This window comes from Chiloscyllium plagiosum, unplaced genomic scaffold (assembly GCF_037043375.1).
Source record: "Chiloscyllium plagiosum isolate Xiang-an unplaced genomic scaffold, Cpla_swu_hap1 HiC_scaffold_21, whole genome shotgun sequence".
Lineage (NCBI taxonomy): Eukaryota > Metazoa > Chordata > Chondrichthyes > Orectolobiformes > Hemiscylliidae > Chiloscyllium > Chiloscyllium plagiosum.
Genome location: NW_028270159.1, coordinates 67615707 through 67638221, shown reverse-complemented (window position 1 = coordinate 67638221; position 22515 = coordinate 67615707). Strand labels below are relative to the sequence as shown.

Here is a 22515-nt window from a genome sequence, read left to right as displayed (position 1 = left end):
ACCCCCGGAATGCTGCTCATGGAGGATTCAACAATGATATTGTTGTGGATTGTCAACAAGGGATACTCGGATATTCTCTTGTTGAAGATAGGCTTTGCCAGGCACGGATGTGATACGGCTGGTACAGATTTTAGATCCTGGCCTGGTCTTGCTACATATGGATATGTGTTATTTTAGCTACGTTGAGGTTCAGGTTGTAAGATTGTTCTCAATTAGAACAAACCTACCATCTCATCGAGCAAACTTACAACCTGAACATATGGATATGCGCTACATCAGTATCTGAGCAGTTGAAAATGATGCTGAATATTGTCCAATTGTCAACCAACAACCCTGCTTCTGAAGGGAAATTTATTGACAAAGCAGCTGAAGTTGGTTGACCCTGAGACTCCACCCTGAGGAACTCCCCTCGAACTAACAAGGCCTGGCTTCTCAAGGCCCACCTACTTCACAAGTGGGACAGGACACGTCTGAACAGGTTGGTTAAAAATGTCATCTGCAGAAAAATCCAGGGATTCAAGTAGACTGCTTTTGTTTCAAAGATCACCTGAGGGTGAAGCTGTTATAAAGCTATCACCCAGGACACTGCACCACCCGGGCAATGGGTTCTGAAGGAGATGCACACAGGACTGGAATGGTGCACTCTGTTTCTCTGTCCACATCTCCTGCCAGACCTGCTGACTTCCTCCAGCACTTTCTGATTTGATTTGGATGTGAGCATAAGAGGTATAGTTAGTAAGATTGCAGATGACACCAAAATTGGAGGTGTAGTGGACAGAGAAGAAAGTTACCTCAGATTACAACAGGATCTTGACCAGATGGGCCAATGGGCTGAGAAATAGCAGATGGAGTTTAATTCAGAAAAATGCAAGGTTCTGGATTTTGGGAAAACAAATCTTACATGGACTTATATACTTAATGGTAAGGTCCAAGGGAGTGTTGATGAACAAAGAGACCTTGGAGTGCAGGTTCATAGCTCCTTGAAAGTGGAGTCGCAGGTCAATAGGATAGTGAAGAAGGCGTTTGGTATGCTTTCCTTTATTGGTCAGAGTATTGAGTACAGGAGTTGGGAGGTCATGTTGCAGCTGAAGATGACATCAGTTAGGCGACTGTTGGAATATTGTGTGCAATTCTGGTCTCTTCCTATTGGAAAGATGTTGCGAAACTTGAATGGGTTCAGAAAAGATTTACAAAGATGTTGCCAGGATTGGAGAATTTGAGCTATATGGAGAAGCTGAACAGGCTGGGGCTGTTTTCCCTGGAGTGACGGAGGTTGAGGGGCGACCTTACAGAGGTTTTCCAAAATCATTAGGGGCATGGAAAGGATAAATAGACAAAGTTTTTTTTTCCCTGGGGTGGGGCAGTCCAGAACTAGAGGGCAGAGGTTTAGGGTGAGAGGGCAAATATATAAAAGAGACCCAAGGGGCAATTCTTTCACGCACAGAGTGGTACATGTATGGAATGAGCTGCCAGAGGAAGTGGTGGAGGCTGGTACAATTGCAACATTTAAAAGACATTTGGATGGGTATATGAATAGGAAGGGTTTGGAGGGATATGGGCCGGTTGCTGGCAGGTGGGACTAGATTGGGTTGGGATATCTGGTCGGTATGAATGGGCTGGACCGAAGGCTCTGTTTCCATGCTGTACATCTCTGACTCTCGTCTCAGATTTTCAGCATCTGCATGAATCTCCCTTAGGCCCCGCCCAGTGACGTCACGCATCCATCTGCGCATGCGTCCACATTTCCGGCCAAGATGGCGGCTGTTCATCTCGGAACTGTAAAACACTTAGCCACAAGTTATTTTTCAAGGTGCTCGCTTCTCGCTGGAAGGGTTTATTCTCGGTCTGAATCCCTCTCTCCAGCTCCTGCAGCCTTACCGTCTGGAAAAGCGCGTCTCGCCATTTCACACGGAGACAAACACAGCACTGCGGCTGCACCGCCGTCCCTGTAGTGAGTATAGAGAGTATGCATCCCCGCGGAGAATGCTGGGTAGTTACTCCGCCATTGAGGAGATTCACACAGAGGATTGAATCTGTTCATTAATAATTTTCTCTTTCCTGAATTCCAATCTTCTGCTATCCAAATAATCTTTGGAAGAACAAAATTGGCGGTTAGAAAAACATCTTAAAATTGGATGCATCTCTCAAATCATCTCTACAACATAATCTTGTCATTAAAATACTAGATCTCTCAAATCATTTTGTAAATTCCCGTCCTGAACTGATGGTGGTCGATTTTGGAAACACCTTTAACAGGTGGATGTTTAATACTCAAGCCAAGAGATACATTTGTTTATTCTGAATGTCTCTCAACATGTTTCTTTTGTCATCTCATTTTGAAGAGTAGTGGAAGGAATGAAAACTGAAGCGTTTCTCTGATGCAAGTTCTGTGCTAACTTCTCAGCTCCAAGCTCCGGCTAGAGAGTTTACATTGAAGTACAACGACATTGATTCAGAGGTGAATATTTTTGAGCTTTCATCTATAATTCAGTAGTTAACATGCTTTGCTGTGGTTCATTGGTTAGGCCCTGGTGTGATCTCTTCTCTGTGGATCTGAATCCCTGTCGTCCATGACAATCTCTTTGCCAATGTCCAACCTGCGCTACCTTTAATAATGAGTATTTTAACTCTCTGTGACAGTTTATTGTTATTTCTTCTAGTTATGGTCAAATGAGAGCTTCGTCACTGCAGGTCCCTGAGGTATGTGCTGTTAATTTATTCCACTCGTATGTGTGGCCTCCCTCACAAACATCACTCAGACCCTGCTATGCTCTATTTTTGCTTTCATTCTTCATGCTCCCTCTTACACACACTATTCCCTTCCCTGCTCGTACACACCCATGCTTACCCCGCTATCACCTTCCCCCTCCCCGTCACACTTCTCCCCCCCGTCACCCTCCTCCCCCCACCCCCGTCACCCTCCTCCCCCCACCCCCGTCACCCTCCTCCCCCCACCCCCCATTGCCTTCTAACCCATTGCCTTCTAACCCATTGCCTTCTAACCCATTGCCTACCCACCCCCATCGCTTTCCCACCCCCCAATCGCCTTCTCCCCCATCGCCCTTCCCACCCCCATCGCCCTTCCCACCCCCATCGCCCTTCCCACCCCCATCGCCCTTCCCACCCCATCGCCTTCCCACCCCCAACATGGCACGGAGTCCAAGTCACCCTCTGGGACAGGTGGAGAGGGAGGGAGTGGGGAATGGGGGTGGGAGAAGAGAGAGAGAGCGTGAGGGACAGGTTGTGGTGAAGGGGGGATGGTGGTGAGAATAAAACCCAGTGAGAGAACAAGACAAAGAGAATGAAAGACCGAAATCAGAATAAACAAATACCTGGTGGGAGGGAGACAGAAGGACAGAGAGAGAGAGAGAACTGACAGGGAGAGAGAGAAAAACGACAGGCGGAGGGAGAGAGAAAAAGCCCAGGGAGAGCGAGAGAGAAATTGGGAAAGGCTGAACGATTAAATAATTGCAGTAAATTAAACGATTAAACAGTGAGGAGGCAGAGAGTTGTAGGAAGGGAATCTCCAGGGGAACGTGAACAGGATGGAGATGGGAAGGATGGAGAGAGATGGGGATTGAAGGAAAGATGTAGGAAAGGGAGAGAGGGAACACGGGAATGAAGATGAAAGCTGCAGTGAGTGACAGAGGCAGTATCATCTGTGGGATCAGACTGTGCAGCAACTCCCACTCTTCCCCTTTCTGCCCCTTTGTCTCCCCCACCCCCTCCAGCCCAGAGCTCGCCCCTTATGGTAAAAATCACAGAGATAGCCTGAACCCCACAATTCTTTTCCATGTGTGTATGTCTGTGTCTGTGTGTAAATGAACAACAAGGAGACAGGACGGTTTCTGATTATTCTCTCTCTCTGGTTCCAGCTCTTGTCTGATGATTCCTCACGGCAGAATGCTTGGATTCTATCTGTCTCTTCATCGTCCGAGTTTCAACTCCCAAATCAAATCTCCTCCTCGGGGGGAGAGACTGTTGTACTGTAGGGCACTCTGCAGGTAATTTGAGACACAGTAAGATCCCACAAGTAGTATTACTCTGATATTAGAACAAGTCTTTGGATAGAGTTTCTCATTTAAGGTTTTAATTCCTTCCTTGGGAAGTCCTGTCTGTCAGACACTCACTGGGGATTGATGTGTTTGTGTCAAATCCCAGGCCCCGGTTATTTTTACCCCAGGTTCAAATCTGTTTTAAAAATGACAGGGCCGCAATCTGACAGGAGCCAGTTAACCAGAGGCCCCTAAAACTCAGTGTCCCCAGAAGGTTAAACCTCAGGGTAAATAAACACACAACTCACGTGGGCCCCCACGGGGAGTAGCCTGTCGACCAGGCCCTCAGGACCGTGTCCCCTCTGGAGAAAGCTTTTGCTCAAAGGCCTCCTGAACCCAAAGTTTCACTCTTTGAATCTTCAAGCGGGCAGCAAGATCCCTCGGCAGGAAAGAAACAGCATTAGTTGAAAGGCAAAGGAGAGGGGAGGAAGGCGTGGGGGAAGGGATTGAAGGGGGAAAGGAGAAGGAGGGAAGGAGAATTGGAGGCGGGGATGGAATGCAAGGAGTACGGAATGGCAGGGGGAAGGATTGGAGGGGAAGGAGAGTTGGGGAAAGGACAGGGGGAAGGAAGGTGGGATGGAGAGGGGTTAAGAGGGGGAAGGACGGAGTGGAGGGGGAAGGAGACGGGGAAGGAGGGGCGAATGGAGAGTGGAAGGGGAGGGAAGGAGATAGGGAAGGAGAACAGGGATGGAATGAGAAAAGGAGAGCAGGGATGGAAGGAGTGAAGGAAAGAGGAGAAGGGGGCAGAGTAGGGGGGAAGCAATTGGTAGGATCGGAGAAGGGAGAATGTAAGGGGAATGGAGGGGAGAGGCAGAGAGAGAGAAAGAGAGTGTGGGAGTGGAGGTAAGGGGAAAGGAGAAGATGAGTGGATGGGAAGGAGTGGGGGAAGGGGGAAGGGTGAAGTAGAGGGTGGGAAGGAGAGGGGGAAAGGAGAGGATGGAAAAGGAGGGGGGAAGGAGAAAAGGGTGGCAAGGAGAGGAGGAATTGTGGGGATGGAGGGAGTGGGTAGGAGAGAAAGGGGAAGGAGAGGAGGGGGAAGGAGAGGAGGGGGAAGGAGAGGAGGAGGAGAGTGGGCGAAGGATGGGAAGGAAGGAGGGAGAAGTGGAGAGGGGAGGATAGGAGGGGGGACAGAGAGAGGGGGAGGGGAGGAGGAAGAGTAGGGGAGTGGAAGTAGGGGAGTGGAAGAAGGGGAGTGTGTGTGAAGGAGGTGAGGGGTTGGAGAGGAGTGCAAGGAGGGGAGGAAGAACGGGGAGGAAGGAGAGGAGGGTGAAAGAGATGGGGAAGGAGAGGAGGGTGAAAATGGTGGGGAAGGAGAGGAGGGTGAAGGAGGGGGGTGAAGGAGAGGAGGGTGAAGGATTTGGGAAAGGAGAGGGGAGGAAGGAGGGGGTGAAGGAGAGGAGGGGCAAGGAGAGGGGGGGCAAAGGACAGGGGAGAAGGAAAGGTGGGGGAAGGAACGGTGAAGGAGAAATGGGGTGAAGGAGAAATGGGGTGAAGGAGAAATGGGGTGAAGGAGAAATGGGGCGAGGAGAAGGGCAGGAGGGAGTTGGAATGGGGAGGAGATGGGGGAACAAGAGGGGAAGAAGGAGAGGAGGGGAAAGGAGAGGGGACGGGAAGGAGAGGGGGCAGAGGGAGGAGGGAGTTTGGAAAGAGTGAGGAGTAGGGGTAGGAGAGGTGGAGAGAAAGGGGAAGGGGGAATGGGGTTGAGGTGGAGAGGGGAGGAAGGAGGGGGTAGGGGTGTGGTGGAGAGAGGACTGGAAGGAGATGGGCAGGAGAGGGGGAAGTTTAGAGGGGAGGAGATTGGTTGGAAGGAAGTGTGTAAAGGAGGGCGGGGGACATCTCTGCCTCTGTCCCCAATCAGTCCCCACCTGTCCCCAATCAGTTCCCACCTGTCCCCAATCAGTTCCCACCTGTCCCCAGTCAGTTCCCACCTGTCCCCAATCAGTTCCCACCTGTCCCCAGTCAGTTCCCACCTGTCCCCAATCAGTTCCCACCTGTCCCCCGCCAGTCCCCGACCGTCCCCACTTATACCCATCGGTCCCCAGTCAGTCCCTGCCCAGCCCCGTGTGGCCCCATCTGTCCCGATCAAATCCTGAGAGTTCTCCCTGAATATAACTGGAGTAAACCGAACCCTGAGATAACAACCAGGACCAGGCGAATGGGGAGGATTCTGCAGTGAGTATCTCCCACGACCCTGTACCAATGTCAAAACAGTCTCATGGTCACCCCACCACCCCACCCCGATTAGCGTTATAATCCAGGACCAGAGCTTGGAATGAATGGGACCATTTGTTTTGGAATCAGGAACTTGCTTTCCCACCAAGACCACCTTCCCCTTCCCCCCCTCTCTGCCTTCCACAAGGACCGTTCCCTTCGACACTCCATGGGTTTGTTCCACTCTCACCCTCCAAACCCCCAGGTACGTTCCCCTGCCACCGGAAAAGATGCAAAACCTGCTGTTACACCCCCATCCCCCTCACCTCCAGGGCCCCCAAACCCTCCTTCCAGGGGAGACAGAGGTTCACCTGCCTCTCCTCCAACCGTGTTTCCAGTATCAGGTGCTCCCGATGTGGGCTTCTCTACATCAGGGAGACCCAACGGAAACGTAGGGAACGGTTCTCCGAGCATCACAGCCGGGCCCCAGGGACTGACCAGATCTCCCAGTCACCGCCCAGTTCAATTCCTCCCAACCACTCCCTTTCCAACATGACCATCCTCGACCTCCTGCATTGCCACAATGAACCACACCACAAATTGGAGAAACATCTCATCCTCCGCCTGGGCAACCTACAGCCTGGAGGACTCAACACTGAGTTCTCCAATTTCAAATAACCTCCCTCGCCATCCCCTGACTCCCTTCCACTGCTCTCTCTCACCAATTGGATTCATTCCTCCCATTGACCAACCAAGTGGGACCCTCTACCTGTACTCACCCCTTCGCTCTCGTTTCCCCCCACCCTGGCCTGTTCCACTCCTTCGTCCTCCCTCACCCTCCCTTCCCCTCCCACCCCATCCTCCCTCCCCAAACCCTCACACCCAATCGCCCTCCCACCCCATCCTCCCTCCCCATCCGTTACCCCTCCCCTTTGCCCTCCCACCCCATCCTCTCTCCCACTTTGTCCTCCTTCGTCCTCCCTCCCCACTTTGTACTCCCTCCCTCCCCCTTAGTCTTCCCTCCCCCTCACTCTCCCTCCCTCCCCACTGCCTCATTCTCCCCTTCCTCCCTCTCCTTCTGTCGATCCCTCTCTCCGTTGTTCCACCTCCCATGGGGTTAGATACAAGTATAAATCCCTCTGCACTGTTCCCTCTCTCCTGTCTCTGAGCCAATGGTGTCTTCATTCCCAGGATATAGACAACACGGGGCTAGATACAGAGTAAATCTCCCTCCATACTGTCTGCATCAAATACTCCCATGTGCAGCATGGGGTTAGATACAAGTATAAATCCCTCTGCACTGTTCCTATCAAACACACACAGGATAGGGACAGCATGGGGTCAGGTACAAAGTTAGGCAGCATTGTAGACAGTGCAGATGGTACCTTAACATTACAAAGTGTTATTGATAGACTGGCTGAATGGGCAAAGCTGTGTTAGATGGAGTTTAGTGCAAGCAAGTGTGTGGGTATCAGGTTGGAGTACAGAGAGGGAGCACAAAGAAGGTTTACAAGAATGATCCTGAACCTCAGGGGTTACGTTCTGAGGGACACTCGACAAATGAGACCGTTTTCCTCCAGAATTGAGAAAGTTAAGGGGTGATCTGATCAAAGCTTTCAAGGATAAAACAGGATAAGAAAAGTTAGATCAAGATCAACGATTCCCACTGGTTAGAGATTCTAGACTGAGAGGGAGCAGAGTCAGAGAATGAGGGCCCAGAGCGTTCAGGAGAGATGGTGGGAAGCACTTTGACACACAAATGCTGGGAGAGGTTTGGGACTCTCTTCCACAAACAGCAGTGGATGCTGGATCAATCGTTCAGGTTAAATCAGAGAGAGATACATTTTTGTTCAGTGAAGATATTGAGGGATATGGGCCAAAGAAAGGAATGTGGAGTTAGGCCACAGATCAGTCATGATGCCATTAAATGATGGAACAGGCTCGAGGGGCTGAATGGCCTCCTCCTATTCCTATGTTCCAAAATAACGATCTCCCTGCACTGTCCCTATCAACCCCTCCCAGGGCATGGACAGGATGGGGTTAGATAAAAAGTAAAGCTCCCTTTACTATATCCCCATCAACCCTTCCCAAGGCAGGGTCAGAACAGGATTAGATACAGAATAAAGCTCCCTCTACACTGTCCCCATCAACACATCCCAGGATTGTTTAACGGAGCTTTGATATTTGAAAATGGTTCTTTTATTCTGTCATTCATTGTCCCTCAGTAACTCTGTGTGTGTGCATGCGTGCATATGTGAGAGACTGAGAGAGACAGAGACAGAGACCAGGGCCCTGCATTACTGGGTCAGGTACTATTGCGGAGAAAATATACAGAACCACCAGGGGACGCCGAGAGTTCTTCAAGAAATAGGTCTTTTATTTGTAAACAAAAAACCGTGACACTGAGAAAGCAGATTCTCGAATGCCGCCAAACCTCAGGGTCCGTGGATTTTTATATCATTTTTATCATGTTTCTGTGAGCTTATCAGCATGTCCAACTATATTAATCAACTTACCTCACTCCAGCTGCACAATAAACCAGTGATGTTAGTTCCCATTACCTCTTTAGTTGTACATTGTAATGTCATGATTAGATATATATTGCTAACTCTGCTGCAGTGATCTTTCATTGCAGACTAACCTGTCCTGATAGATATTTAGCTATTCCATCTATTACAATTGTCTCCTGTCTCAAGCTGACTCTACTAACTATTAATTAGATATTTTAATGTTATGTCCCAAATATTTACGGTCCCAATCCTGTCATAATAACACTTAACAGAGAAACTTGCTTTATTACTTGTGTTATCTCATCTGGCCATAGTGACCTTACTCTGCTAATTGGTGTAAGAATGTTCCACTATGGTTATCCCATCCTGCCCCTGCCTTCCACAGACCACAGATTCCCAGTGGTCTTCATGCTTTAACCCTTCCCATGCTTTCATGGTCTTTATTTTCCATCGACCTCACTCCAACAACAATACCATTTGTTAGTTAAACAGGATGGAAGACAGCACCAACTATAAGGAAGTGTTTTACGGTTTCTGTTTTTGCTAAAACGCTTGGGCGGTGTGCTGGATCAGTCAGGAGATTGTCTGTGTGGAGTTTGCACATTCACCCCGTGTCTGCGTGAGTTTCCTCCCACAGCCCAAAGATGTGCAGGTGAGGTGAATTGGCCGTGCTAACTTGCCCAGAGTTGTTCAGGGATGTGTAAATTACGTGCATTAGACAGCGGAAAAATGAAGAGAAATGGGGTAGGAGAATGGGTCTGGGTGGGTTGCTGTTTGGAGGTTCGGTGTGGACTTGTTGGGCCGAAGGGCCTGTTTCCACACTGGATTGATTCTATGATTTTTTAAAGGAAATAATAGATTATCTGGTCACAACCACAGATAGTGTTGGAATGTCTTGCGTTTAAAGTTGCTATCTAATGGCAGGTCTGTCTCTGCTATTGTGAAAGACAGCACTTGAAAGGATTTGCTCCGTGTGCAAACCAGTGTGCTAATGTTGCCCACTTATCTCTGAGTTGGATACCAGAATGTTGCACATTCTCCGCGTTTCTGAATGGGTTTCCTCTGGGTGCTCCGGTTTCCTCCCACAGTCCAATAATGTGTAGGTCAGGTGGATTGGCCATACTCAATTGTCCACAGTGTTCAGTGCATTAGTCAGAGGGAAATTGGCCTGGGTGGGTTACTCTTCGGAGCGTCGGAGTGGACTGGTTGGGTCAAATGCCCTGTTTCCACACTGTAGGGAATCTAATCTATTTATGACATAACATAATACATAGTAATCTGAGATTGACCATGTTCTGAATTTATTGTTACAATATTTAGAGACTGTCACCTATACGTCCATCTCTCGTCAACTGGTCTGTTGAATTTCACTCATGTTTTGTGAGATATACCAACTGGGAAGTTGCTCAGTGACATCTTAATTAGGTTACTCCGAAGTCCAAGCCCTCAAACAATAAAGTTTTCCTTTGACATTGAATTTAAAGGTGTTTCTCTGCAAATGGCCAGACTCAAAATGATCTCAGCAGATTCAGCCTTCACTTCACAGCAAAGTATCATCTACCTTTAAAAGGGAATATACATCATCTTAAAAGCTAAGGAAATAATTGTGACTTTCAATAATTACTTCCAGTAACTAACATAATCCAATAAATAATGCATACCTTTTCATAATTTTTACTGGAACTGTTAAGCTAAGACTATTATAAAGTTGTTTAAAACTTAGGGAACTGCAACTACATTAACATTGCAATGACTAATATTATGGACTAGGCTAGACCACTCACAACATTCTTAAGCAGGCAGCCCAGAGCATAACTTTGCAATTTACTTCGTTAAGTGTACAGTGAAAATTACCTGGAGTAAGATAGCTAGGTTGATGACTAGATTTTAAACAGACAAAAACATTATTCACAAAATTACACAAAGAACAAAGAAACCCTACAGAACACAACCTATCCAGCTACACTTAATTATGCTGTTCCGAGTACAACAGTTCCAATGTTAAAAATCAGTATCAGTATGTGAGAAACAAAGCTCCCTCACTTCAATAATTTCAGTCTGAGACAAGATCTGAAGCAATCAGTATGTTTATTATACGCTTACAAGCGTGGTGCCTGAAGTAAGGCACCCAGAGTTTAGCAAGTACGTATCTTATATAGGATTCACTACTCCAACCCGGTGCCCATTACTATTGTTTATCTCTTGCCTTATCCGGCCTTATGCATAACAAAGTACAAGTTTTACTTGGCCTTTTCACCACATCCTGCTGTGGTCCATTGTTAGGTATATCCTTCTCCACTATTATGTACTTCCTCCGCCTGTGCCATTTCCTCCCTTTCCCCAACCATATTGATCATTATGACCTTTTAATTGGGGTTTGCTTTTGTTTTTGCAGAAATGGGAAACAGATGCTTATAACTACTGTTTGTAAAAGCATTTCTGGCTTAGCCTACACCCTCACAGCACCTTATCTATTTGTCTGTAACATCTACCATTGTTTGCAGGCACGTTTCATTCTTGAATGCACAGTTTAGCTAATACAAAAACAATTATATATTTCTTTCACATAGTTTTCATTCTTGTTGACTCAGCTCTTGGTTGAAACAATTATACACTGGTGTGAGTTCATTTACCTTGCATAATTGATCATGATTGCAGAAGTAACACTATTTTTCCCGTATCCCACAATTTCCCCCTTTTTCTTTAATTACCATTTGTTATCTTCTGCATTTTTCTTTTAAGCATCGCCCCCAAAATTCGCAAGCATCATTCCGGAGATTTCACCCATCTTGGTCTCACTCATCCCCTCATTATTTAGTCGATAAAGTTCCTCTGCCTGATTCCCTTTTAGGGGCATCTGTTTCATTAAGGCTGTTTCAATCAGTCTTTGGGTGAGCCCTCGTATACAGGGTGTGATACAACAGCCAATGGCCACCAATACCCCGACTACTACTATCAGGGAAGTAAGGATGGAAACCACCACCCTCTTCCATTTTCCAAACCATGATTCAAGCCATCCCGTGAGAGATGTGTCTACTCCTGAACTCTCAGCCAGTTCCTCTGCTAAGGTAGTCAATCCCCTTAAGGCCCGAGTGATTGAACCATCAGGCACAGTGTTATTAGGAATAAAGGTACAACAACTTCCTCCTAACATCATACACACACACCCTTTTTCTGCTAAAATTGTACCAAGGACCATTCTGTTTTCCCATGCCATCCTACTTGTCACATCAAGCTGTTCTGATATTCCTTTAACCGCATCTCTTGTATAATTTATAAATCGCTGTTGATTATAGAAAGTGGAATTTATCCAATCTACATTTTCATTAATTGTTACCCACCAAAAGAGAGCTGACTCAAAGCCTGCTGCAATCTGGTTACGAGCCTTGAATTCATCAGGTACTCCCTTAGGGACTCCGACCGAATCAAGATAAATCTTGTCATCGAAAGAAGTGTCTAACAGTGGTCTCTTACTCCTTTCCTTTTTCCCTACTATCTTTTCCTTCTCAAATGCCAGGGTAAATGGAATTGCCAATTGTACAATTGCACATATCCCTCTCCAATCCGGAGGGAGGGTGGGTCTCAGTATTTTGCCTCCACAGTACCACCACAGATCCGCTCGGGGAACCTTTAGTGCTGAGTAGTTCCCTCCCTTCTCCGTTTCGGTAACATTCTTAATCTCTGTCCATAATTTCAGCTCCCCCAAATCTCTAGACCGACTTGTACCTTGTCTACGCACACATGACGTGTGATTTCCGACTGCAGCTGAAAACGTAGGGGGGGGCGGGGGGGGGGGGCTTTTGAATCCTCTTTCTCCAAGGGAGGGAACATCAGAGATAGGGAGGTTTCATGCCCTTCCTGTCTCACTTCCACCCGAGCGGAAAGGGAACCATCTGGGCCACTGGCCTACCGGAGGCACATACATAGCAATTTCTCTTATTCAGACTTTTTACAGTATACTTCACCCATTCAACCCAGGCATTTGCAAACCCATACCCAGTTTCTATTTCAATGGTCTGTTTTAAGGCCTTTACCTCTGTAATTTTTACTACTTTAGGGTCATCGGGAAGGGTGAAATGTTGTACCTTATTATCCAATAGTTCTACCCGTTTTCCCTGTCCTACGCTATTTCGAAAACAACAGCCTGAGAAATCATTCCCGTTTGTTTTCATTTCTATCCCAAATGTTTCATTTAATTGTATCTCATAGATGCCCCCACCCCCCCTCCCCTAGCCCAGAATTGCTTCGTGCCATGTGGTTTTCTTTATTGTTAGGTATATTGGGTTACACTTTTTATCGGGACAATCACGAGCTGGTCGGAAGGGGGCCCGGTGTACTGTGACGAGACCATTATACCAAGTACCATCCCCGAGGCCATCCCCATAGGACTTAAGATGTATCTCAGAGCTGCGGTACTGTCTCTGATTATCTACATCCCCACAATTTACTAAGCTGCATACATCAGCGTCTATTATTTGTGGATTAACAGACTCAGGAACCATTAATAATACATATGAAAATGGTATTTGACAAAATCCCAATACTAAGAGGGCGAGCATCATAACTCTAAGCATTCCCAGTACTCTAAACATCATGCTGAAGCACAAAAAGACATAATATATGAACTTACAGAAATAATTCCACGCTCGCGTCGCCACTGTATAATCAGTTACTCAAAGTCTCTTTAGTCTGAGTTTCAGCGGGTGTTGCCTTGATTCGGCTGTACAGACTTCTTCCTCAACTGGAGGGTCCACTGGCCCTTTGATCCGAGTGTAATGAGTCCAGACTTTCTCCGCCATCCTTATTGCCGTCTCGGTAGTCAAAAGAGTCTGGTACGGCCATTCCCAGTCCTGCTGCAATTTAGTTTCTGTCCATGATTTTACTAACATCCTATCACCCGACTGGATGGGATTAACGGTGAATTCAAGGGGTGGAGTCTGTGCCAATAAACCTTGTTCCCTGAGGAAAGACGGAGAGGAAGACAATCCCAGTATATACTTCTTTAAAAACAAATCTTTAGTTTCGGGAATTGGCAATTCTCCATTCGTTCCCAGATAAGGTAATCCAAATAAGATTTCATAGGGGGATAGTCCTAAATCTTTCCTCCGCGAAGGGACAAGCCCAAAAGGCAGCCTTAAAATCTATCACACTAAACCATTTGTGGCCATGAGGGATCTTACTTAATCTGTAATCAGTCCCTCAATTACTGGTTGCAGTCCTCGTGTACCTTCTATGGAAATGGGATATTGTCGCTCACAGACAATGTCCCCTTTCCTTTTAAAATTTATTAGAAGGGGAGGGATCTGTAGTTTTCCATGATTCCCTTCCCTAGCCCATAAAATAGGGTCTATCTCTCTCTCCACATCCTCTGTCAACATTGTCATTTGTACAACTAATTCTTTTTCCTGAATTCCAATCTCCAGTCCTAAGAGGATAATTAAGTCTCTCCCTCGTAAGTTACTTCTTATATCAGGGATATACAACAATTCCACTGTGACCCTATCCTTAGGACCTTCTATCATCATAGGTTCAAATACTGGAACAGTAAATCCTTCCCCTTTTACCCCTGAAACAGTAATTAACCGTGTCGACATTTCTACTTTCTTTAGTTTAAAATTCAGCGATGACCGTGCTGCCCCCGTATCTACTAGGAAGACAACCTCTTCCCTATCGGGTCCCACCCTCAGGTTTATCAAGGGTTCCTGGTGGGCCCCCCCCCCCGCCGAGGGCAGGAACCCCCGACACCCCTATTATTCATCAAAATTCATTAGCGGAATTGCCCTTTCTTCCCTTTTTAGATCAGGACACTCCCGCTTAAAATGCCCTATCTTCCCACAATAATAGCATCCTGCCTGTGGAGACCTCCATCTCTGCCCCTGTCGCTCAAACCCTCTATCAAATGCTCCCCCTTGTCCTCTCCCTCTCCCTCTTTCTCTCTGTCCTACATGCTGCCACCTGCCACTCCGGTTGCTTACTATTGGTTCCATTCTTTTCTTAACTACTTCATCAACCGTAGCTACCATCATTTTCACCTTCTGTTTTTGTCTCTCATCCTCTCTCTTTACAAACACTTTCTGTGCCTCTCTTAACAATTCATCTAATGGTTTTTCACTCCTCCCTTCTATCTTCTGTATCTTTTTCTGTATGTCTGGCCATGCCTTTGTCACAAAATGTACTTTCAAACGACCCTGTGCCACTGGGTCCTCAGGGTTCATTCCAGAATATTCCGCATTGAGTCTCTTAATCTCTGCAAGAAAGCTGAAGGCGTCTCATCTTTCTCCTGTCTAACTTCAAAGGCTTTAGTCAAATTCTGTGACTTCGGAACTGCCTCTCTTATTCCTTTTAGAACCAGGTCTTTCAATTCCCTCATTTCTTCTCTATGCTCCGGGTTTTGGTTTTCCCACTGGGGGTCTCTGAGGGAAAACTTCACCTCTCCCTGTCCAGCATCCCCATCTCCAATCGGGTGTTCCCTGTCCCATATTTTAATGGCGGCTCCTCGTATAAGTCCCCTTTCATCCCCAGTAAATAGTATATTCAAAATAGGCATTAACTCCGCCCAGGTATACAGGCTTGGCCCCAAAAATTGATCAATTTGTTCAGACAACCCCACCGGACCCTCAACCAGGACTTTCATTCCCTTTTTAAATGCTCTGATCTCCCCACTGGTGAGGGGGGCACTTACAAACTCAATCTCTTTGTCCCCTATTTGTACCTCCCGAAGGGGATAAATCGTTACGTTCTTCCACTTTTTCTTTTTTAAAGAAATATTGCAATATTTCTAGCTCCCTATAACTTCAAATACCAATTCATCAATTCATGCTGGACTAACTTTAAAGCCTGTACCTAACTTGTAAATATATTTATAGATTTACGTTCATTTATTCAGTATTTAATATTTAAAATGTAAAATGCATACAGTTCCCAATTTTGAAATCCACTGTAATCACCCAGTTTTAGTCCCTTAATTTAAATCCAAAATTAGTTTTCTTAAGTAGTCCTGACCAATCGTTGCTCAATTACAATACTATAGGTCGTAAAATAATCAGAGCTGCCTTAAAAGAATTTGTCTATTCAAGTTTAAAAAAAAACTTCTAATGCATGAACAATGGCTGACTCCCACGTCATAGATATTAACCATAGAATTTTGTTTTTACTACAATCTAATTTGAACTGAAACTTCAACTGTCCTCCATAAATCGCTTTTATGTAAAGATAAAAGAGATTAGTTAGAAACTGACATTAAGGCAGTCATGACCTGTAAAAAGAACAGGAGTTATCATTCATTTTTTTCATAATCTCTATAGAATCCTTAACCTTAAAAGAAATCATGTTAAGTTTCCATAATAAAAGTCAGATTCAAAACACTCCTGGAACTCAAGCTCCAGGGAATAAAATGCAAACATTCAATCACCAACAAACAAATGTTCATTCAAACCAAATCACAAAGGGTTAAACTTTCTACCAGCTGTACAGCTCTTTTCATTCTCTCTCTCTCACACATTGACATATAAATTCAATTATTTACAAACCCAGTCTTCGTCCGACCTGTACTTTGGCCAGAAGACGGCGGGACGAAGAATGGATTCCTTAGTCCATACAAAGAAACAATATTTAATCATCTGTCTCCCTTGTACAAGTATTATTTTGCCAATTCCACAACATCCTGCCCAAAGGACTTTCTGGAGGTATGTTGTAAGGGACCCCGCCTCCATTTCTATTGCCATTTTCTTCTTTTGTTTTCCCGGAGGCTTTTTCCTTACCCTCGGCACAACCCATATTGAGTTCCTTCGTTAGTCCCTTATTAACTACTAAAACTCAATCCCGGCCACCAAGGCAGTACTTAAAGGTCAGTTTTCTTACCATGGTCTGTGCACAGAGTTGCCTGGTCCCTTTTCGCTGTATTTTCTATCGACCTCCTATCACTGTCTGATTCAGATGTCACTCTTGTGGGATCCGTACCAGTCGCCCAAGGGAGCGGACCAAACCGGGACACGAGACCGCTGCTCAATGGGGAACGGGACGCGTCTTCCCAGTGTCCAAGGCCAGCCACTCCCCCCGGCGATGGAAGAAAATCCCGGACAGCCCCCAATTGTAAGAAACAAAGCTCACACACTTCAATAATTACAGTCCGAGACAAAATCTGAATCAGTAGTATCCTTTATTTTTACACTTGCAAGTGGGTGCGATGTCCAGTGCCAAGCAAGGCAGAGGACAAAACACACCAAATTCAACAAACTCTTGATATTTATATAATTTGGTTCTTACATTTTTTTTCTTATTTCATTGTTTTGTCCCCCTGTTTACATCCTCCATTTCCCTTAGACTGGTCCCCCACTCCTGCTTATCTGTTATCTTATCTGGCATTGTCTGTGACAAAATGCTTAAATCTGACCTCACAAGGCCTTTTGACCTTATCCCACTGCAGGTCATTGTTAGGCATATTCTTTCTTCATCAATATCTACTCTTTCCATCTGGGCTTCTGCCGAGACCACTCTGATCTCTATGACCTCTTTAATTAGGGTTTGTTCCTGTGTCTCTGTAAAAGTGGGAAACCTACTGTTTGTACAGGCTTTTTAGCTTGACCGCATCCCCTCACAGCATCTTATCTATTTGCCCATAATATCTACCATTGTTTTCCAATCACGTTTCATGCTGACATATAATATTAGCTAATACAAAAACAATTATGTATTTCCTCCACGTAGTTTCCATTCTTGTTGACTCAGCTCTTGGCTGAAACAATTACACACTGATGTGAGTTCATTTACTCTGTATCAGAAATTATAATTGCAGAAATAACATTAATTTACCTATATCCCACACTATCAAAAACATTACAGAAAAGCATTTAGACTGAGATGTGCAGTTAGCTAGTTTTAGGAATTAACTTCAAGGTATGATGTTGACTGCCCATTAATTATAAAGTCCTGACAGGAAGAGTAGCTGTATAATTTTACACAATGTAACGAACTTTATAACACAAGTCATATTGCTAATCTTATAGCAAGTAAGTTAAAACTAACTGTATTTTGTATTTCTTTGTACATATATAATTAGGACAGTGAACAATATGAGGAGTAATTTGGGCGGCACGGTGGCACAGTGGTTAGCACTGCTGCCTCACAGCACCAGAGACCCGGGTTCAATTCCCGACTCAGGCGACTGACTGTGTGGAGTTTGCAAGTTCTCCCCGTGTCTGCGTGGGTTTCCTCCGGGTGCTCCGGTTTCCTCCCACAGTCCAAAGATGTGCAGGTCAAGTGAATTGGCCATACTAAATTGCCCGTAGTGTTAGGTAAGGGGTAAATGTAGGGGTATGGATGGGTTGCGCTTCGGCGGGGCGGTGTGGACTTGTTGGGCCGAAGGGCCTGTTTCCACACTGTAAGTAATCTAAACTAATCTAAACTAATTGACGTTGATAAAATAAAATATAATGAATAGCAGAATTCAAAACGTTCCAACTGATAAAGCATCCTGAGAGGCCATAGGGAGTGCAGGAATAACTTTGGAATCTGAATTAATAAGATACGTGGAAAGATCCCAAAGCCTGGAGATTATAGTACCTGTTAAACAACATGAGATGAAAGGAATTTGGGAATGTCCATTAGAATGTCCATCTGCGATTATGTGTTTGAATTGGGTCTCTGGATGAGGAGGAGAGGGTTGTAACCACATTGCACGTGGCCATTGTGATGCTGAAAGTCCATAAAAATGCTGATTTTTATTGTACATGTTACAGTGTGTCATGGATCTCCCTTCCGAGATTGGCCTCGGGGGATGATCCCTTTGTTAACTGATTGCTGCATGAGTAAGCATCTTCTACATGCCTGAGCTCAGCCTGCCTCCTGAGTCCTCATTCCCTGTCGGGTGAAAACACTTCTACAGCTATGATGACATTTCAATTCAATAAATACATTTATTGAGTGTGAAATGATTAAATTCAGAGCGATATAATTTTCATGATAAAATTACTTTACATTTGCCTTTTTTTGGTGTACAAGAAAACAATTTGATTATATCAATTTGTTCTTTAGTTCAACCAACAATACGTTTTAAATTATTGTGAAGATCACAATGGGGGAAACGGAAACTAGTCTTCAGCTCAAATGTCACATGATGTGATTGTTTCTTTTCTTCAAACCATGTGCCCTCCAAAATGATTTTTATTTTCATTTCATTATAAGAAAACAATTGCTTGGAAATGTTGACAATTTCCCTTTCCCTTCCATGTTAGTTGTCAGTGAATAATAATCACACAATTATGAGAATTCCTTTCCGTACCAAATGTCATTAACACTATACTTTGTTCACAATAATAGTCACTTTCATGGCCTAATTCTGAAATAAATATCGAAACATTTATTGTGATAAAAATTACATTAATAAAATTGACATGACGCTTCAAGAAAACTATTGGAAGCATATAACTCTTGCATTGCCTGCATTTTTGAACGAAATCATTTTTTTTCAATTGTTGCTGAATGATTTTTTTCACATTATACAGGTAAGTTTTATGCTTTAATTTTCAGTTTCTTAATTATAATGAATATCTAATCAAAACCAGAGCAAAGTGCTTTCAAAGTATTAAGTCTATTTATCTGTCAGGATTATAAAGGCATTTATCAAATACAATAATTACACAACAGTTTTACTTAGACTTTGTAAAAATGCAGAGATTTTTAAAATTTCTTTCATTATTTCTTATTGTCAATGCTACGATATTAATACCTATTTGTTCAGGCCAATCCAAAAATAAAACGACCAATAATATCCCTTGCAAAATTCTTTGTAAATATATGATTTTTGCTCATTTGAAAGATAACAATTATCTTACCCTTTCAAATTCAGAGAGCTCCAAATATCTTTCCCTGCAATATTACTCTTCATTTCTAGATATTACTCAGTCTAATATCAAGTTGAGATATCTCATTATTCTCAAATTCATGAATATGATTTTTAAAATCCCTTTGTTGCTAATAGATCTTATTTAAAATAATTTTGCAATCCAGTAAGGGATACAAATGTGGAATTATGCTTCCGTACTGCAAGGACATTGCAAAGTACAATCTCTCAATCATTGTGAATATTGTATTTATTTTAAACATGGAAAAATTTTAAATTGATTTGATTATAACTTACTTCGATGCTGACAATTACTGTATATCCAATCACAATATCAGTAGATTATATGGACGTATCATCGTTTAGTCCAATAATCACAGTATCTGCTATATACTTTCTTCTGGACACTAATTCCATTCAATCAATATTCCTCGGAAAATATTTGAGAATGTTGCAGTCATAAAGCTGGAATATACAAAGTCATGATAGTCACTAATTTTCTCTTGTTCTGTAGATCTTAGTTAAAACAACACATAGAATTTTATGTTCCAGTGATATAAATATGAGAAAAGATCAATTACTTATTTAGTAAAATAAACAAATGCCACTTGATATTATTTATCATTTTTTAAATTACTGGTCAGTTTATGAATTGTGTGAGATTTGATTTTAGCTTTCCAGTCATCTATTTATATTGAATGTGACATTGAAATGGTGTGAAAATATCAGGTTGTGTTCATTTGAAAATTGGATTTGCAAACTCTCACTTATCCCATTGATTGCATGATGGTTTAAGAAAGTTTCACTCAGCAATCCTAGTAAATATAAAAAACTGTCTGATTTTAAATAATTTCATTCACACCCAATTATCAATCTGTTCCTAATTCATGTAAATATCTCAATTTTATCGAAACCAGTGTTCATGCTAAACAGTACACATAGAGCTACACAAAGACTTTCATCACCATCTGATTATTGTTCAGTAGAATAACCAGAGTATGATCCTTTTTGCTCCTGAAACCAATGACAAGCGTTTGTTTACTATTCCACGCAACAAGAACAATTGATATCTTCTATTTCAGTTCAGTAGTTAAAGATGATTTATGTTGCTTAAAACAATGCTTCTACTTTATCACAGATATTGACTGTAATACAATCATGTAAACAACAAATGTTTTGTCATTCTAAAAATCTTTAAGTGTACTTATTTTAAATTTGTGTGCAAGAGATATTTCAAATTACAACCATTTTTATTGCATAATTCAGCAAACCTAAATTTTGAATTTGTGGAAGTATCCGTTTTTGCAAAATGGAAGTAGTCTTCAGTTTATATAACACATAAAATGACTGTTTTATTTTCAAATCATGCTCTCTGCAAAATGATTATTGGTTTCATTTCATTGTAAGGAAAGAACTGATTTGAACGTTGTTTTTTTTTGTCTTTTCTATTCCAACATTATTCATCATTGTACAATAATGACACAATTATTAGAATTTCTTTATATACCAAATGTCATTGCATCATTTGTTCACTTTCATGCTCACTTTCATTATCTATCAATTTTCTTCCAAATTTAAATGCCTGAACTCTGATCATAATATTAATCATCTAAATTAAAATAACATGACTCTATCACGAAACCATTTGATGGAAATTCATATTTCTTGTGTTATCTGTATTCTTTAGTAAAGAAAGAAAACATTGTTCTATCATCACTGAATGGCTCACTTTTTCTTCAATTCATAAAGCTAGTTACTATATTTTATTCCACAATTTACCAATTTTAATAAATATCCAATCAACATCACAGCAAAGTGTTTTTGAAATGTTGAATCATTTTAATTGCTCATAAGACCATAAGACATAGGAGCGGAAGTAAGGCCATTCAGCCCATTGAGTCCAGTCCGCCATTCAATCATGGCTGATGGGCATTTCAACTCCACTTACCCGCATTCTCCCCGTAGCCCTTAATTCCTTGTGACATCAAGAATTTATCAATTTCTGCCTTGAAGACATTTAGCATTCCAGCCAATATTACAACATTAATTATCAAGTCACTGTCATGACAATAATTGAGCAATTATTTAAGAAAGTCTTTTGAACAAGTAAAATGAGATTCACATTTTAATTTAACCAATTGTTTCTGAGTACCAACACTGCAATATGAAACTTTTTTTTTCAGGTCAATATCCCACAATGGATCCAAGGACTTCCCATCCAACATTAATTGTAAATGTCTAATTGTTGCTTACCTGAATGATCACCATAATCACAGTCTTTAAATTCACAGACCAGCAATTACTTTTCACTGCAATAATTCCTGTTTGTTTGCACATATTCCTCAGTCACATAGCAAAACGAGATTACTCATTATTTCTAAATTCATTGATCGAATTTTATAATCCAGTTGTTGCTCATACGTAACAATTATTCGATCCAGTACGTGCCGTACATGTGGAATTTCGGCTCTTTATATGAATAACTAAATATATTTTAGTGTACAATCTCTCAATCATTGTTAATATTAATTCTTATTTTACCCGCGGAAACAGTTGAATTCATTTCAATACACTTCACTTCGATGCGAACACTGATTGTATTTTTAATTACAATAAGATTTAAGTATTTTTCATGCAACAAAATCATGTAAAATTCCTGAGTTTTGTTAAGTCAAATGAAAAAGAATTAACATATCTGTATTGTTTCATTAAACAATGACAATGCATTTTAAATTTTTCAAAGTTGAGCATTTTTGCAAAGAAGTGATGTTGTCTTCAGCTGAATAATCGCATTGAATGACTAATTCACAGAATCTGCTGTTTATTCTCTTCGAGTTCCCAAGAAACCAAATTAACTAATTCTGCTGGTTCTAAATTCCTGGAAAGTATTTGAGAGTGTTGCAGTCTTAAAGATGAAGCAGTCTATGTGAACGTACTTTTTTTTATTGGAAAGAGCGTA

At 43.0% G+C, this 22515-nt stretch overlaps 1 long non-coding RNA gene across 2 annotated transcripts; it reads left to right on the top strand.

Annotated features, from left to right (window-relative positions):
* The first annotated feature begins 1776 nt into the window (after positions 1-1776).
* LOC148146292 (uncharacterized) lies at positions 1777-22276 on the top strand. Of its 2 annotated transcripts, none has more exons than XR_015760806.1 (5): positions 1777-1951; positions 2343-2458; positions 2661-2700; positions 3876-4004; positions 21740-22276. It is a non-coding gene; the product is annotated as an uncharacterized LOC148146292 (long non-coding RNA). The 2 variants fall into 2 exon arrangements; XR_015760807.1 differs by lacking the exon at positions 21740-22276 and adding an exon at positions 10201-10734.
* Positions 22277-22515: the final 239 nt, after the last annotated feature.